The sequence below is a fragment of the Felis catus genome, chromosome B4, assembly GCF_018350175.1.
Source record: "Felis catus isolate Fca126 chromosome B4, F.catus_Fca126_mat1.0, whole genome shotgun sequence".
In the NCBI taxonomy this organism is placed as follows: Eukaryota; Metazoa; Chordata; class Mammalia; order Carnivora; family Felidae; genus Felis; species Felis catus.
The window spans coordinates 128,270,436-128,288,654 of NC_058374.1; the positions used below are offsets into that span (position 1 = coordinate 128,270,436).

The 18,219-nt window shown below is 46.0% G+C and overlaps 1 protein-coding gene across 6 annotated transcripts in view; it reads right to left on the reverse strand.

Annotated features, from left to right (window-relative positions):
* The window catches only part of LARGE1 (LARGE xylosyl- and glucuronyltransferase 1), a 544,237-nt gene that overhangs the window by 299,851 nt on the left and 226,167 nt on the right, over positions 1-18,219 (reverse strand). The gene's annotated exons all lie outside the window — the stretch shown is intronic.

The following is an 18,219-nucleotide window of genomic DNA, read 5'->3' on the forward strand; positions in this document are numbered from 1 at the left end:
ACCACATCTTGTACACAGGTGCCCCGGGAACACGACACACTCAAAGCTGTCTGTCCTCTCTGTTCCTATGCTGCAGACATCCCAGTATCCAGCTACAACAAGGCTGCCTTAGGGACTACTAAGCAAAAATAACATCTCTAGAAAATTACCCTCTCTTAGCCACCCGCCAAAAAAGAAGCTTCTCATTTTCCATACTTCAAGTTTTTCTTCTTCCTGCTCAGACCCTGCTGAGCTTCCAAACCATCCCAGAGAGTCTCTGCGACCCACAAAACTTGAGGATCAAAGAACGCAATGAATTACACCCTGCGGGGTTCACCTGTGCTGCTGAACTGAGTCAGCCTCTGCCCAGGGCTTTTTGATGTGTCTCTGGGCCTTCACAAACATGACTCATTTCTCTCCCTCTTAATCACCTCGGGGTTAAACACCTGAGCTCCTGGCCCCCTCCTATCAATGTGGCATATAGGACTCGCTGCATCCCACTGCCCAGGACCACAGATCAAAGGCCGAGGCTGAATGTGTGGGTACACAGAATCACAGGTGGCTTAGGGTTGTATTGTCCCCAAGCTGGCCAATTACAAGCTCTAACCCAGGCTTTTGAAACCTGTTTCCCTGTTTGGTAAAACCAAATTAGTTCCACTGAGAATAAAAACGAATAGGCCACTGACGGCAATTGTGTTTGCTCAACTGGCATCGACCCTTTGAGCAGGGGTGGGGAGAGATGAGCATCAGGGCCCCACTATGCACCCGTGCAGTGCTGGGTAGTTCCGTGCTGATAATGTCTTAGGTTATTCCGACAAAAACAGGTGTCAGACTCTAAACACTTAAGCCTTCCTGTTGGGGTGGAGCCTGAGCAGAAATAAAGTTTCCATGACTGTATGGGGCCACGCCCCTGCTTTCGTGCTGGGAGTTAAGAGTTCTGGGGCTTGAGTGGTCTTCTTTCGTATGGAAACAAAACAAAACACCAGAACATTTAGGAAGGCACCCAGAAGCTCCGGAAAATTCACAACAAAGGAAAATGAGAAATTTGTTCTTTGGAGGGATTACTTAAATGCTCTGAGCTTCAGTTTTCCAGTCTCTGAAATGGGAACAGAAACGCTAACCTCACAGGCGCAATGGGAGGCTTAAGTAAGATATGGAAATACAAAGCTCTGGGCGCTTTGTTTCTCATTGGGCAAACAGTTCCAGTAGTTTCCAATGAGAGTGAGTGGTATTATAAGTAAGCTGAGTTGATGACATAAATTAGCGTGTTAAAGGCTGTACATTTTCTGAACTCGGGGCTGTTCTCTGAGTAGTGTATGGGAGAAAAGGGCCAACAAACCTTGGCTTATTCTGATCTGTGGCATCTCTGAACCTTCTTCCCTTCAGCCTCAGTGAGGTCCAAGTTCATCCAGAAGCAAAGTGGAGGAGTGGGTAGGCTCCCAGGGGGACCTCATCACTTCCTCTGGCTCCCCTCCCAAAAGCCCCACATTTTGCATGCCTATAATTCTTTGATTATGTGCTTATAAATAAAGTCATAATTATGTAATCCCCAAGCAATTACAATTCCAAGGGTAGCAAGGGGGAAATCCTATCAATATTCTTTAGACCCCAAATGGTGTTTTTTTTTTTAATGTTTATTTTTGAGAGAGAGAGAGAGAGAGAGCAAGAATAGGGGAGGGGCAGACAGAGAGGAAGACACAGAATCTGAAATAGGCTCCAGACTCTGAGCTGTCAGCACAGATCCCAACATGGGGCTTGGACTCATGAACTGGGAGATCATGACCTAAGCCGCAGTCAGATGCTTAACTGACTGAGCCACCCAGGCGCCCCTGGACCCCAAATGGTTTTAACCAAACTTAGCTCTCCAAGGCCTGCAGGTGTTTTCTTCACTCTATAGATTTCTCAGGGTGCCTGAGTGGCTCAGTAGGTTAAGTGTCTGACTCTTTGTTTTGGCTCAGGTCATGGTATCACAGGTCATGAGTTCAAACCCCACATAGGGCTCTGCACTGACAGTGTGGAGCCTGCTTGGGATTCTCCCTTTCTCTCTCTCTCTGCCCCTCCCCTGCTTGCAGTCTAACTACATAAACTTGAAAAATAAAATAAAAAATAAAGCTCTATGGATTTCTCAACCATGAAGACACACGAAATGATAAATGCCAGGCCTTAAGGAGAGGAACCAATGTTGGGAAAGGCAACATGTGTGCTGTGCCCTACACCTGGCACATAGGAAGTGCTCAATCAGGAGCAGAATTCTGGTTTGTTCTAAAGGTAGGCTGTCCTGAGCTGCCCTTCCTCTTCCTTGGCCAGGTTCAGCTTCTGGAAGGGAGCATACTGGAGATGTGCCTCAGGGCCTTCTCAGCTGACTTTCCCTGCCTCGTGTGCACAGGGACCCTGTGTCTCTTCCCTGGCGGATGGATCCCAGTGCTGCTTGATACCAAAGGGACCTGTTGCTCTGTCAAGTTCATGGCTCATTCTAATTTCATTCATCCTGATTCTTGCTTTTGTTCCTGGGCTACTCATCTCTCTGGTTCCTGACCTCTTTGTTTTGGCTTGTCCTAGCCCTCTGGGTGGGGTGGGGGAAGGGTTAGGACAGCGAAAGTTCACCTTTTCAGAGGTGCTTTGCAAACACCAATGATGGGGACATCTTATGGGTTCTGGTCTCTCCCGGGAGTGCTCCCCTAGCTCTGGGTACAGCTTGTCACTACAAGGCCCATCACGTGGGATTTTATGGCCTATGTCGACAGCTGTGCCCATACCAGTACTTCTCAGACCATCAGTGGAAAAGAACCAATTTTCCTCCCAACCAATCCTGGATAAAAATCTGGCCCTAACACATGTACCCAGTACATAGCTTGACCCACATGCAATGCATCACATGAATTTGACAAATTGGTCTATACCCTCTTCATCAAGTCTACTGATCACATGCTTGGGCTGCCACAAAGTCCAATTTCTCTAGAAGTTTCTTATATAATTTTCATACTTCCTTATTGTAGAACACTTTGGGCACTGTGATGTTTCATTTTGTGTGTCACTTGACTGGGCCACAGGGTGCCCAGATATTTGGTCAAACATTATTCTGAGTGTTTCTGGAGGAGCTTAACCCTTTGAATCAGCACACTGAGTAAAGCAGGTTGCCCTCCCTAATGTGGGTGGGCCTCATCCAATCAGTTGAAGGCCTCAAAAGAACAAAAGGGCTCACCCTCTCCTCTGTAAGAAACTTCCTCCTACTTGACAGCCTTCAAACTGGGAAAATTGTGGGGTTTTTTGTTTGTTTGTTTTGTTTTTTCCCTCCCGCTTTGGTTATGAATGGAAACACTGGCTCTTCCTAGGTCTGAAGGCTACTAGCGTTTTGAATGGTATTACATCGTCAGTTTTCCTGGGTCTCTAGCTTGCCAATCACCCTGCAGATCCTGGGACTTGACCAAATCCATAACCGCAAAAGGCAATTATAATAAATCTCTTTACACACACAAATGCATGCAAACCCTAGTAATCTATTTCTCTGGAGAACCCTAATGCAGGGACCAAGAACAGGGACCAAGAACAGAACTGGCAAGAACAGTCTGCCACACTGAGTGGCACGGCCCAAAACCTGGTCTCTCTATCCTCAGGGCCTGGCACACTGCCTGTACTTGACAAACATTTAAGGAAGGGATAATGGCATCTAGAAAAAAAGGCATAAAAAATTGATCTAGCAAATCTTAAACTACCAGTTACTTAAAAAGTGGCCTCATCATATACAAAAAAGAAAAACGTGGCCTCATGATAATATTAAGTGCTTAAGGAGAGGGAGAAATAGCCAAGAAAAGGAAATCAGGTAGAGTTATTCTGAATCCCAGACGCTTATAAGAAAGAACTAAATTTGAGTTACAGTTCCACTTACTAATAAATAACAGCCTTAGGCGAAGGACTTAACTTCTCTGTGACTCAGTGTCCCCATCTATAAAATGGGTGGGGGGGCGTATGTGTGTATGTATATTACTTAGCATCAGGCCTAATCAGAGGAGACACACGAATTTCCTCTTTCCTCCTACCCTACCGCACAAAACCTGGAAGCAAGAGAAGATCCCTCATTCTGAGTTCCTTTACTTTTGCTTCTCTATTACCTTCCCTTCCAGGTCCTATTATTCAGATATACACAGTCTATTTGTACACATGGTACATCTCTGTCACATAATGCCTATATGTGTTGATCCGCGGTTCAGCCCACTTGAGAGTTTAAAATGTCAGAACAGACATTATTCAAAAGCTTAGTTGACAACATCTTCCTCCTCCCTCCCAAATTCTCAACAAACGTGAATTTATCATCAGATTTGAATTTCTGAATCCACTTGAGATGAATGCTCTGAATTAAGAAGCAAAACATCTAAGATTGAGAACAAAAAAGGTAAATTGAAAATCAACCTCTGTGCAGTGTGGTGACAGATTAGGGACTTGCCATCCAAAACGTTCTAAGTGACGATCTGAATCAATTTGTGTGCACTGAATCGCTCTGGATCTCTCCAGAGTGCTAGTGTTTAGCATTGTGTGTGATATCCACCACCAGAACTGCGGGTGGGGAGGGGATCTTAACAGAGGCAGGGTCAGGACCTGGGTGGCCTCCCAGCCCTTAGGCCACCCATGTAGGGGACTCCACCAGCCCCTTCCAGTGGGGACAGACCTAGATCTCTCTAGTCAAGGACACCAAAATTCTACACTCATGCCCAGATTTCAGGAAGCCTGTCATTCTGTATCATTCTACCCACGACAAAGACACTGCATCCTTAACCTTTATGCAGCAAAATCCCCCTACGTACAATCTGTCACCAGGGCCTGAAGATTCTTCCTTCCCCGTGTTTAAAGTACTTGCTTCTATCACTATATTTCAAGCATTCCATCCCAAACCAATTCTTTTAATCTTATTCTAAACCAGGGGTCAAACTTTTTCTGTAAATACCCAGAAAATAAATACATTTTACACTGCAGGCAATATAGCCTCTGATGCAAGTACTCAGCTCTGCCAGTTCAGCACAAAAGCAGCCACAGAAATGTGTAACACATGGGCATGGCTGTGTACCAATAAAACTTTATTTACAAAAACAAGTAGTGGGCCAGATTTGCCCCATGGGCCATAGTTTGTGAGCCCCTGTCCTAAGAACATTGGCCTCCAATCTCTCCCTATTTCTGCCAGCTTCACTCACAGATGCCAGGGATAACGTTCTTCAACCCTATTGGTACCGCATCCTGCATTGTGACAGTGCACAGAAGCAATTCCATCTACTTTAAGGTCCTCTATCGTTTTCAACAAACACTTGGTCACCATTCCTAGTGAGCACAAGCCCGTGCGTGGAAGCCGTGTGGGCCGTCTCATTTGATTTAGCAACACTGTAATGAAGCAGGCATTCTCACTTTCCCAGCTTGACTATGAAAGGGGGCAGGAGGGAAACAAGAAATAAGACACACGAGTTAACTTGTTCAAGGTCATCCCAGCAGCAAATGGCAGAGGGAGAGTCTTGAACCCAGATTCACTGGCTCCAGATCAATGGCCCTTTTATGTTCTAAACCAGAATGTCTCCTGCTCGTCCTCTCTCCAGACAAGTCCAGTCGAACTTTTGTGTTGCCTCTGCTTCATTTCCTGGTCCCTTCGTCCAGTGGTTCTCAATCCTGGCTGCCGTTACAATCCCCTGGGTAACTTCTATGGAATCCCAATGTCCTTACGCCCCCTCTCCAATGAATTAGCTCAGAGGTGGGGATCCAGTTAGCATTTTTAGAAGCAGCCACTCTCATGGGGTCCTCCTGTACAGTCAAGGTTGAGAAACCCTGATTTAGGCATTTCCCCCAATCTTCTAAGGCACCATAACCCCCCACTTGCAAGTGTGCCTGTTGGCTCCTGAAGGCAAATTTCAGAAATGGCTCAGGTGCAAAGGAGGTCTTAGCATTGCCACACTCAATTCCATTACTGCTCTGACACTGGGCCCCCGTTTCCCGGCCCGAGTCTCAACTGTATTCTTAGGACAGCTCCTATTGTATAACGCAGGACCTTCCTGAATTCCTAGAAGCTAGGTTGCCTGGTGTTCTAGTTCATTCAAGCTTGGGGCTGTTTTGATCCTGTCAATGCCTCCCTTTCCAAAGCAGCTACCCACCACCACCCCCCACCTGCTCCCAGACCTTCCAGCTTCCCTGGTTCTAGGCTCCCTTCTCTTGACCCACAGGTCACTTCATGCCGAACGAATTCTCCAATTTCTCACCTTCCACATAAAGCTGTGTTCATTAAGTAAGCATTTTGTAATTTTTTTAAACACAATGTCCTCCTCTTTAACTAACATAAAAATTTCACACCTCAATACATTCTGAAATTGCAAAATAAATATTGCAGCCAGAGTCACTTCAGAAAAATGTAGAGAACTCAATTTCATCTTTAAAGTCTCACATTTAAAAAATTTTGGGGGGCGCCCGGGTGGCTCAGTCAGTGAAGCATCCAAATTCGGCTCAGGTCATGATCTCATGGTTTGTGGGTTCAAGCCCCACGTTGGGCTCTGTGCTGACAGCTTGGATCCTGGAGCCTGCTTCAGATTCTGTGTGTGTGTGTGTGTGTGTCTCTCTCTCTCTGTCCCTCCCCTGCTCACACTCTGTCTCTCTCAAAAATAAAGAAAATGTAGAAAATAATAATAATTTTAAAAAACATATTTTTTTAACATTTTGATCTATGGATGTCCATATGACAGCTGAATTGGATATGGCACTAATTCTGGGCTGAGTAAGACACAGGGCTCAGCCTGGACACTTTCCTAATTCCAGAATTGTGGAACTAGATTTGCTGCAGGGAGGAACATGGCAGTGGTGATGAGCAAAGGCTGCTTACTTGTGTTGGGGTAAACAGGGAACATTTTACCCAAAAACTCCCCAAAGTGATTTTCTGGAAGTTGTCTTGGCAACCAAAGTAAACTTGAGTTCCAGCAAAGACCTTGGAGATCCTCTGGCAAAGACTAAACAACAGTTAAGAAAACAGTTCCCCACAAGCTTCTAAAAAGCCAGGGAAAGAAGCCTGTTCTGTTTCGTCATAATAGGCTAAATGCAATTTGACTTTTCTCCTCCAAGAAAGTATTTTCCAGAACCCTGCCTTAAAGAGCTTCATTAAGTCAAGAAAATGAAGACATTTTTAGCACCAATTTGCTATAATCCATAGCTGGGTTTTTGCTACAAGTGCTTGAAGTATATCTTAATGAGCAATGATGTCAATGTTTTGCCCCTTGAAACTTCAGGTTCAAGGACTTCAAAGCTCCAAATGTTTTCTGCCGAATATCCTAAGTTCTGGAAGTTTGAGACAGTTGGTCTCTGAATTACTATTCTCACAGCAGAGTAACTGAGTCTTTCCAGTTTTAGATCTGGCCAATTCTATTTCTCTTTGATTCCCAAGGAGTCTAAGTACAGACAGAAGGACCTTGTTGATAGCATGTTGATCACCAAACAAGGCAAAGGATAATGTGAGCAGTGCTCTATTTTTTATATGTTTGAACAATTTGACAGTGGGGTCCAGTTCTTCTCTTAGATCCCCGGAAATAACTACTGGGCACGGTGTGTCCCAGAAAATGTGAGGAGATAGTCACTCCAAATCTGGAAAAACAACCAGTGGGTAATAATAAATTCACATTCCAAGTAACCTTTGATTACCCTCTGTCCCCACTTAACTCATTAACTTCAATCACTTTTAGCATGGCCTCCAAGCCACCCAGTTTTCCTAGTGGCCTCCAGTGGCTGAGTTTGGAAGGTGGTGCTTCCCCTTCCTTTGGTATCCTGAGCCACATTTCTTAGGTGTGCAACAGTTGAACACCATTCCCCTTCAGGGAAAGCCCTCAACACTCCAAGGAAAACAGGCATGATGACTTTATCCTTAGCAAAACATCAACTAGCCATCCTCACCGGAGTCATCAATATGGTGATCGACTACAGAATCAGACCCAGAAATATTCTAAAATTTCTCCTTTTATTTTCTCTTTGGCAGTATTCAAGATGAAAGATTTCCTAAGTTATTTTTCCACTGATCTAATTTTTAAAAAGAAATCCCAGCAATAAATGTGTTATTTTATATGAAATATTCATAGCCCTTATAAAATCCTACTAATAGGTTCCAAGAGTGGCAAATCATATGTGCTGGGGAGAGTCATATTTTACAGTAAAAATTTTGAACAAGGATTTGTGTGTGTGTGTGTGTGTGTGTGTGTGTGTGTGTGTAACAAAATCTTGTTCAAATCAAGAGAACCACATGGGAGGACACTGTAGCAAAGTTTAAAATTTTTTACGCTGGTCACACTAAGGATGTTCAAAGCTATCCTTTTCTAATTATGTGAATCCATACTTGCCATAAAACTCAAGCCGTCATTCTTGGTAGCCATATTAAGTATTTACCAAAAAGGAATTCTGTGATTTTTTTTTTTTTAAATGGGGAATGCTGACAATATCTGGTTTGGATGGCAAAGGGATAAAGATTTCACTGGCAGGTAGCCGGTGTTACAGGTCTCCAGACAAATCAGCAAAACTCTGGCCCCATCCCATTCTTGCTCCTTACCCTCCCCCAGGCGTTTAAGTCATCTTCTTTCAGGGGTGGAGTGTCACAGTGAAATTCACATCTACGGGAAAGAATTAGGGTCTCTTATTCTTTAAGAGAGTGTGTCTATAAATATTTCTTTCATTTTATTTATTTTAGAGAGAGAGAGTGGGCAAGGGCAGGGGGTGGGGGGAGAAAGAATCTTAAGCAGGTTCCTTGCTCAGCACAGAGATTCTGATGTGGGACTCGACCCCACGACCCTGGGATCATGACATGAGCTGAAATCAAGAGTCAGACACTCGGCTGACTAAGCCATCCAGGCGCCCCGCATGTGACTGTAATTAGACTGCCTCAGACTCGAACAACAGTGCTCTGCTCTCCTAGGGAGGGACAGGGACTACCAGACAGCACTCTCAGACATCACTACTCTCCCCTGTGTTTGGAAGACAGTAGTCTCACAAATGCCCTAGGTAAGAGGAAAACTAACTGCAAAACAGGACTCAAAGTCTAGCGTGTTCTTCACGCCCTATGTCAGTGATGGCACTCGGTTTGCCCACCTCCAATCAGGCACACGCCAAGTCTGAGCAGAAGTTCTCTTCCTCTGCATTGGGTGGAAGTGAGGATTAACATAGGAGAAAACTCCTTGCTCCCACTTCTGGTGTTTCAGGTGGTCTAGTGTCAGCGAGGAGTGGCTGGCTCTGCATGATGTTCTCTGGGCCCTCTGACGTTCCCCCTCTCCTCCGCAGTGAACTGGTTTTGAGAGACAAAGCCACTGCCCTTCACACAACACTTACCCCACCGCCTGTGGCTATCATGCTGGTGCAGGGCACACAGCCCCAGGGGAACCCAACTCTGGCATGTGGTGCTCATGATACAGTTAAACCTGATGACATACTGAAAGGAAGAGGTTAGAAGGCAGGTCAGCAGGAGAAGTTACTTAGTAGGGCTCTTCATGTGCACAGGGTTAAGTGGGTAATGGTCATGGAACCCACAACAGCATGAGTAGCTGCCGCGAAGAACAATCTAACACGTTTCAAAAGAAGAGGAAGCAAATGTTTCTGTGAAGGTGGTTGATTCCTTCACTAGCGCCCCTTTCCTGCAAACTGCCACGTCACCTAAATCAATGCCATCGTCTTCAGCTCAATTGTAAATTAAAAACAAGAGAAAACAAGCAACAGCCTGCCTGAACATCCCCTCGCCTATAAATGTCTGCCCTCCTTTATGCCGTCTTCTTCCCCCTTCTAAAGAGTCTCCGAACCTCCTTTATCAGTTCGACTTACTTAAAGTTATATTCCAATTTTCGTGACTATCTATATTGAAACAACGGGGGAAAAGAAAGAGGGAAAACCCTTATCATCCCTTTTTTCACCCATTCCTGACAAATCCAAACCATCCCTCGGGAGGAAATCAGAAATGAAGTATGAGGTTTTATCAGGATAGATGGGGTGGGGTTGGGGAGAGGGGAAAATAGAAGATTTTATCAGAAGCTCAGCTTGACAGAAATAACACTTTATCAGGATGGGCACTTGGCAAAGATAAGACATTACCAAGAGCAAGATAGATGTTTGGGTAAAATATTGCGCTAATACCTATTAAGCAAAACCTGCCATCTCTACTTCTGACGGATTGTTATTTATTTGCAAGTCCTACTCCTGGGACGACGGTGATTTTTTATAAGGCGCTCCCACCAGTAGCAAACGAGCAACAATAATAAAACCAAGGACCCTCAACTCAACTGGGCTGTGAAGCAGAGGGAGGCTATGCCTCAGCAAGTTGAGAGGAAGCTGGGCTTGGGTGTGGGGAGTGCTAACAAACACAGAGGCCCCAAGAGATGTCCTGATGGTGGAGCCTCCAGGACAAGACCCCAATTTCCTGGCCCCAAAGAAATGAGTCCCTTGCAGGACCCAGACGAGGCTTTACTAATGGGACTGACCTCAGAGGCTAGGTTGGGACAGAAACCCTGGTGTTGCTGTTGAAACGCCCTGCACTTTATGACTCCACCTTCTGGCCCTGAAGGGTACCTCAGACAACCCGTGACCTTCTCCAGTGAGTAGTTCCAAAGCCCCGACAGGTGCAAGCCCTATGCTAAGTTCCTGGGCACCATGACTGGCAACTGGAAGGAGCCTTAAGGATCTGTGTGATTTCCCCTGCAGGCCTTGTCACCTGGCGAGTTACCATGGACTCTCCCCTACCTGAGAGATCATTCCTAGGAACCCTTCTCCCATCCGTCCAGGGTGAGTCAGCCACTCCTCCGTTCTGTCACTGGATTTCCTGCAACCTGCTACAATACAGACCTCAGGCAGCAGCTCTTATTACATTTGTGACAACTGTTGATGTAGCCTGCTTCGCCCTGTGACTATCCATTCCCTCAACACCTGTTTGGGGCAGACACCGTGTGGGTGAAGGCAGACGCCACGCTGAGTCCCTTTGTTCCCGAGTACCACAGAGACGGACTCAGGAGCCCCTCGTGTCTCCATATCCAAATGAGAGCCCCTGGTTCCCACCTCAAAACCCCCTGCCCTCTCAGCACATAGCATCACTGTTGTTACCAGCGCACAGACCACAAACACAGAGCTCAGTCTTGAACTTGAACTTCTTCCCTCCTGTTCCATAGGCCTCTTTAACGATATATTTTAATGTGTGTTTTACCTTTCAATACACCCCAGACACAAACTCTTAGGCCACCATCCAAGTCCCAGGCCCCACCTTTTTTCACCTGGACTCACACAACAGCCGCCTAACCGGCCTCCCTACTTCCGACGGTCTACTTACCACTCAGCACCTAGACAACATGTGAAGATGGTTCTCGGACCCCACTACTATCCTGCTCAAACTGCCCCTCTTATGGCTTCCCAGCAAACTTAAAACCCAAATACCCTACAGTGGATTACGAAACTTATCAGAATTATCTTTCCGACCTTAACGCACTCCTCCACACTGGTCTTTTATTTATTTTTTGTTTGTTTATTTTTGAGAGAGACAGAGCACAAGCAGGGGTGGGGCAGAGAGAGAGAGGGAGACACAGCATCGGAAGCAGGCTCCAGGCTCTGAGCTGTCAGCACAGAGCCTGATGAGGGGCTTGAACCTACGAACCGCGAGATCATGACCTGAGCCGAAGTCAGACGCTTAACCAACTGAGCCACCCAGTTGCCCCCACCATCTTTTAGATGCTTCTCGAATGTACCAAGCATTCTCCCACCTTGGGGCCTCTGCACCTGCTGTCAGAGATACCACTCTGCAGAGAAAACTCTGGCCACCCTTCAGCCGGAATCTGTCTCTCACTCCTTCCCCTGGTGATTCTTCCCCTTTGCACACATCCCAGAACTCCCCTAAGTATAAACGTCTTTGTTTTCTTTCTTGTGTGCCTGTCTCCACACCTAGAATACAAGTTCAGTGTTGGAAAGGTCTTTTGTAGATCAGTCTTATCCACCATTATGTGCCCAGGGCCCAGAATGGAGAGCACACAGTAGGCACTCAATAAATATCATTTAAATGATGAAAATTAATGGGGGCAGGCAAGGACTAGAAAGTTCAGTGGTGGGAACTGATTTTCAAAAGAGAATGATTATAACTCCCTTACTGACCACCCACTTTGGTTGAGTGGGTCTCACGTATCACCTTATTGTACGAGGTAGGTTTGATTGTCCCCGTGTTAAGGTGGAGGCGATAGGTTCGTTGAGCTTAAGCAACTTGCCAAGGCTTAGGGCAAAAGTAAAAACGCCCAGGATGAAAAAGAATCTGACACCCACCTCCAAAGAAAAAGTCTGTTTTCATTCCATCTTCTACCTCTAAATAGCTCTCTGTCCAGAAAACAAAGGTTGCCTTTTGATGTGACAAGCAGGAGACACACGAGAGAGATGAGGGCAAGACGGTCGCGACACGCATCGAGAAAGTTAAGAGCGTCCTGTGGCAAGAATGCTCGGAGAATCCAAGTAAAACCATCTGTGCCAGCCTGCAGAACAGAACTCTGCTGAGGCACAGCCGGAACAAGGGAGTCTGACAAAGCAGCCCAGGTGTTACTTCTACACACCCCAGAGGCAAGTGCACACACAGAAGAACAGGAGAAGCAGAGGAAAGTTTTGGATATCGTGAGCTAGAGATCCTGGGCACCGTGCCTCTGGGTCACCCTACGTCCTTTGGAAAGGATGCTGTTGGTTGGTTCTGAACAGGAGAGCTACCGCAGGGAGGCCAGTATTTCTAGGGCTGGAAGCAATCCTGCCGTGGCCAATAGAGATGGGTCTATTCTGCCTTCTGTAGCCTGTAAAACAGAAAGGAGGTGGGGGCACAGGAAAGATAAACACATGCTAATACGAGGGGTCAGGAAGACTCAGCTGCCAGGCTCCAGCCAGACAGGAGGGGGGACAAAAGGGGGAAATCAGAACCTTTGTCTCCAATCACCGGAGTATTCAGAGGCTAGGGGAGGCGGCATATCCGGATGGACTAGAAATGGTTAACTCACAGTTTCTCTCCTGAGGAGCAGCTTCAGCTGCTCATCAATAGAATCTCCAGCTGATAATTATTAAGTGAAACTTGGGGCTTTCATTTGCATATGTAAAGCACACTTCCCTCGGAAGCCACAATGGGAGGAGAATGCACTTCCTGATTGTGCAGCCCTGGGAGGTTTGGGTGGGGTGGGGCTCCAGCCTGCTTTGCATGTGCTTCTCCACGCTAATCAAGCCAGATATTCAGCAGAAATAAACCCCACATCCCAAAATACACCATTTGTCAAAATCCAGAGCTCAAATAAGAGACCTCTTTTCTCCAGATCTGAGGATGCATCCTACCACAAAACAGGTCTGTAAGGAATGTGATTACCCAGCCAGGTGCACATGAGCTTGTACACACACACCTGGGTTGTTTTGCCGGACAGAATGGTTATTAGTTTCTCCCAAAGCAAGGCTTCTATCTTCCTCGGGTTTCCTGGCATTTCTCAATCTTTGCACCTGTCGATGAAGAAGCTTCTGCCCCGAAGAAGAAAGAAGGAAATGCAAAGAGCATCAAATTCCAAGTATCTGATAGCTTATCTCTGTTATGACCTTTGTCTTGGCTTTCGAGGAGGAAAGAAGTTACTGAACTTGTCTCTCCTCCCATAGGAAAGGATGCCATATGGGGAAGAGCCATCAGTCCCAGGAGTATAGCGAGGACACTGCCCTTAGCATGGCTTCAAAAATCAAGGACTTCAAATACCAATGCCATTTCTAGGCGCTACGACTTGATTGTGATAAGGATGCTGCTGGGGCTGTCTAAATTTACAGGGTGTCTAAAATTATACCCATGACATTCTGAAGACAGAAACAGACAACAGGATTAAAAACAACAACAGCAACAACAACAAATTGTCAACTCTGGATCTCTTCATCCTTGGTCAAGCCCATGATCCTTTCGGCACCTCAGTGCCCTCATCTGCAAAATGGGAGTAAAGATTCTGCAGGAACCCTCTTACCCAGCATCACTGGGGTATGTATCTACTATAAACTTTTTAACTGATAACCTATAAACACGCATTCATTTGACAATCTTTTGATATGGGGCCAAGGCCTTTACTGTAAAAACAGGCCCACTGTGTGAAAAGGCACAATACCTCTGTTGCTTAAACCAGAAAGAAACTGTCAAACACTTCTGGCTAGAGTTTGTTTGTTTGTTTTTTTTAATGCTTATTTTTGAGAGAGAGACACAGAGCATGAGGAGGGAGGGGCAGAGAGAAAGAGACACAGAATCTGAAACAGGCTCCAGGCTCTGAGCTGTCAGCACAGCTGACAATGTGGGGCTCGAACCCACGAACCACGAGATCATGACCTGAGCCAAAGTCAGATGCTTAACTGGCTGAGCCACCCTGGCGTCCCTGGCTTGGGTATCTTTAAAATACAGGGGAAACTTTAAAGACATTTGTGAAGTAATCAGAGTACAGAATTCCTTTCATATTTTTATCTCCCCCCCCCCGTTTTTTTAGCTGTCTTGCTTACATTTGACAGCTGTTTTTACAGCAATCTGCCTTTACGTCATTGTTCCAAAATACACAATTTAGTTTTCTATAGACCCGCTTCTTCCTGCACTCATATTTCACTGCCTTCTGTAATAACTGTATCATTTAATTATATGATAAAGATACACTATAACAGACTTGAAAATAGATTAAAATGTTTTTTTGCTAAGCACAAAATTCAACTGGTGGGATCAAATGCCAAACAGTTCTAGAAAGCAGCCCAATATCCAGGAGACTGCACGCAGTGGGCTAGGAACAGTATTTTGATAGAGGGAATGGAGGAATGCATGGTTATTGGGTGTGGTTCTTTTTTGTTGTTGTTGTTGTTTGTTTATTTATTTTTGAGAGAGAGAGAGAGAGCAGGACAGGGGCACAGAGAGGGAGACACAGAGTCTGAAGCGGGCTCCAGGCTCTGAGCTGTCAGCGCAGAGCCCGACGTGGGGCTCGAACCCACTGACCACGAGATCATGACCTGAGCTGGAGTCGGACGCTCAACAGACTGAGACACCCAGGAGCCCCTCTTCAGTGGAGGTGCATTAAGAATCTTCCACTGAGTCTCCCTTGTGGTGCTGCAGGAAAGAATAGCAGATTTCCTAGAGGGCATTTCACTTCCCAGGGTAGGTGGGAAAGGAGCACTTGGGAAAAGTTTTTGCCATTTTTCTTAGGCGGGGTCAAGTCACTGCTTCTGTAAACTATGGCTGCAGGCTTTGAAATCACCTTCCATATGCTTCTGGTAAAAAATACTCCTCCTTTATGCCGGTAGAGCACTGTGAGACCACGTTTGGAGCATCTGTGGGTCTTTGGTCCCCCTTGGTCTTTCATGTGGACGGACACAGGCAGGGAAGGGGTTATGGCTGTTCCCACTCTGCATGAGGCAAGTGAGGTCTGGAGGCGCAGAGGCACGTGCCCGGGAATGTCAAGAGCAGGACCAGAAGTGTTGGTTCACATTCCCAGAAATTGCTTCTCGTGCATATTGGCTGCTTCCTATCACCTTTGTAACTTTGGAAGCAGCATAAGCAAGCATTTCATGGAGTAAAAAGGTGCACAGAAACAGATCTTTGCTCGCAATAGAGAAAGGTCACAAGAGAGCAGACTTGAAGCTTCTGTGCAGACCCCTCAGCCGATCCTGTCCTTCCACATAAAACATTTCCACAGACCTGGAGTCCTGAAGCCTCAGGCTGCGTCAAAGATCTTCAAAGGCCCACAGGGTTACAGCATAAGTGAGAAAAGTCTCCCCTTGCAACAACTGAGCCCTTACAGAAAGGAAGCAGTAAAGGGTTATCAGCTGTGCTGACCTTGGGCAAGTAATTTAACACCTGTAAGCCTCAAATGACAGGGAACAAACTTTCCTGTCTACCTTACAGGGCTATTTGAAAATGCATTAAAAAGAACAGGCCTATAGGAAAGGCCTAGGTAAGAGAGACTTATGGGAATGGGACATGATCTTTTATTATTATTTTGTAATGTTTATTTGTTTTGAGAGAGAGAGTGTGTGTGTGAGTGATGCAGGGCTCGATCTTATGAACCATGAGATCATGACCTGAGTTGAAATCAAGAGTCGGACACTTAACTGACTGAGCTGCCCAGGCGCCCTGGGACATGATGTTCTTAAGCAAAGACACACAGTAACTACGAGTACTGTTACTAGACATTATTCATGAACCATGTTTTTTTTTTTTTTTTTCAGAGAGAGAGGAAGAGAGGGATTGCACATGACAGTACATGTGTCCATGGGAGGGAGGGGGAGGGGGAGGGGGAGGGGGAGGGGGAGGGGGGAGGGGAGAGGGAGAGGGAGAGGGAGAGGGAGAGGGAGAGGGAGAGGGAGAGGGAGAGGGAGAGGGAGAGGGAGAGGGAGAGGGAGAGAGAATCTCAGGCAGGCTCCACACTCAGCGTGGAGCCTGACATGGGGTTCGATCTCACCACCCTGAGATACTGACCTGAGCAGAAATCAAGAGCCAGACGCTAGAATGACAGAGCCACCAACATGTCCCATGTACCATGTTATTTAATTTAGCAGTAAAAGCAGCCATCTGGTTCCTTATAGCATTACTGTCCCCATAGTCTAAGGATAAGGCAAAACTGAAGAAAAACAATGTCCACCAAGCTCTAAAAAAGCCACTTGAGTTATTTTTAGCCCGGTGGAGGACGTGGCCATCCTTCTTCCTTGATATTCGTCTCATCAGTTCCAGGAACAGATAACAGAAACACAGACGACCAATGCGCACTTAGGTGACCGTCTGCTAGTTGAGGCCCTAAGAGACCTCTCCCACCTGCTCTGGTGTAAACTCATGTTCTGCACCCCCTGACAGGAGCCGGGCCACCGTCCCCAAGCCTCCATCACCTGGAGATTAAATGACCACAGCACAACTGTATTTCCAGTAATGCTATAGTATGCCGGCAGTTGGAGCCATCAGGCAATGTAACCTTTTTTCCCCTAAAGGAAAGAACAAACACATTTGAAGCAGGTTATACCTACAATTTCCCAACCAAAAAGATGTGTCTATGGGTCAATGTCTCGCAACATGAATAAATGCAAAAGGCTCAAAATGATCTCCGCTGTGGTTTATATTGAAATTCAGGAGGCCATGTGCTTATACCCAGGGAGGTCTGCAGGATGCAGCGAAGGAGCATATGAGGTCACGGAGGGCAAGAGACACTGCGTGTCGCTAAGGTCAGGCTTTTATAAAAGACATCCTCATACAAATGAGAGAAGCCCTGTAGTTGTCAACCTTGTCTGTTTGGAACACTTATTTCCTTCGGTCTACAAGCTCATTCTGAATAAGATCCAGTAAGTTACTCATTCATTCACTCAAGGTACACATTTACAAAGCATCCGCAATATGACAGTCACTACACAGGTCCTTTCCTTTGAGCACCTTAAAGCCCAGGGAGAAAGATGAGTGAAGCTAAAATGACAGAGATAATGTTTATCTCTGCAAAGAGATAGGATCATAGGATCTCTCTCCCTCTCTATTAAGAGATAGAGATGCTAACAAGGATGATGCATCCATGCGGCAGCACCCCTTAGCACGTAAAGGCCCAGGGGAAACTTCCAGGAGTCCTCATGCTGATGGCTAAAGCATGGGCACAAGAAGCCCGATGGAGAGGAAAAGTGTTCAAGCAGAGGAAACAGCATATGTAAAAGCTAAGAACCACAGTTCTCAAACTGTGCCCAGATTCCCCAGGGTGACCCAACAGACCCACATAGGCACCCCGAGGTATTCTAAAATCGCTACAGAAGCACAACAATTTTTAGTACCTGCTGGGCATTGCCCGAACTACTAGCTCAAGATAATTCAGTTTCAACAGGAGGTTGTACCACATTCCGTATCTTGGGCAAAGGTGGGTTTTCAGAATTTGCTAGGAAAGAAAGCAATGACTGCACAAGAAGTCAACAGGTGCCCAGGCTCCTTCCAAGATTTGAGAAGTTATGCATCCCGTAAGTAAATAACGCTGTGTGTCACTTTATGTGTGTCCTATTTTCAAGCAGCTGCTAAATTGTTAGGACATAAACACTTAATAAATTGAATAGTTTGGTATTTCATTTGACCTATGAGGAGGTGACACTACGGGGCCCAAGAAATGAGGAAATGTGGCAACCTGTGGTTTAGAGATCAAAGGGCCTGGAGCTTATAATGGACATAAAAGATTTTCACATAAGGCACTCAGGGCAAGGGGTGGAGGGTGGAAAAAGACGCTGGAAAGACAGGTAGGGCAGATCACAGAGGGT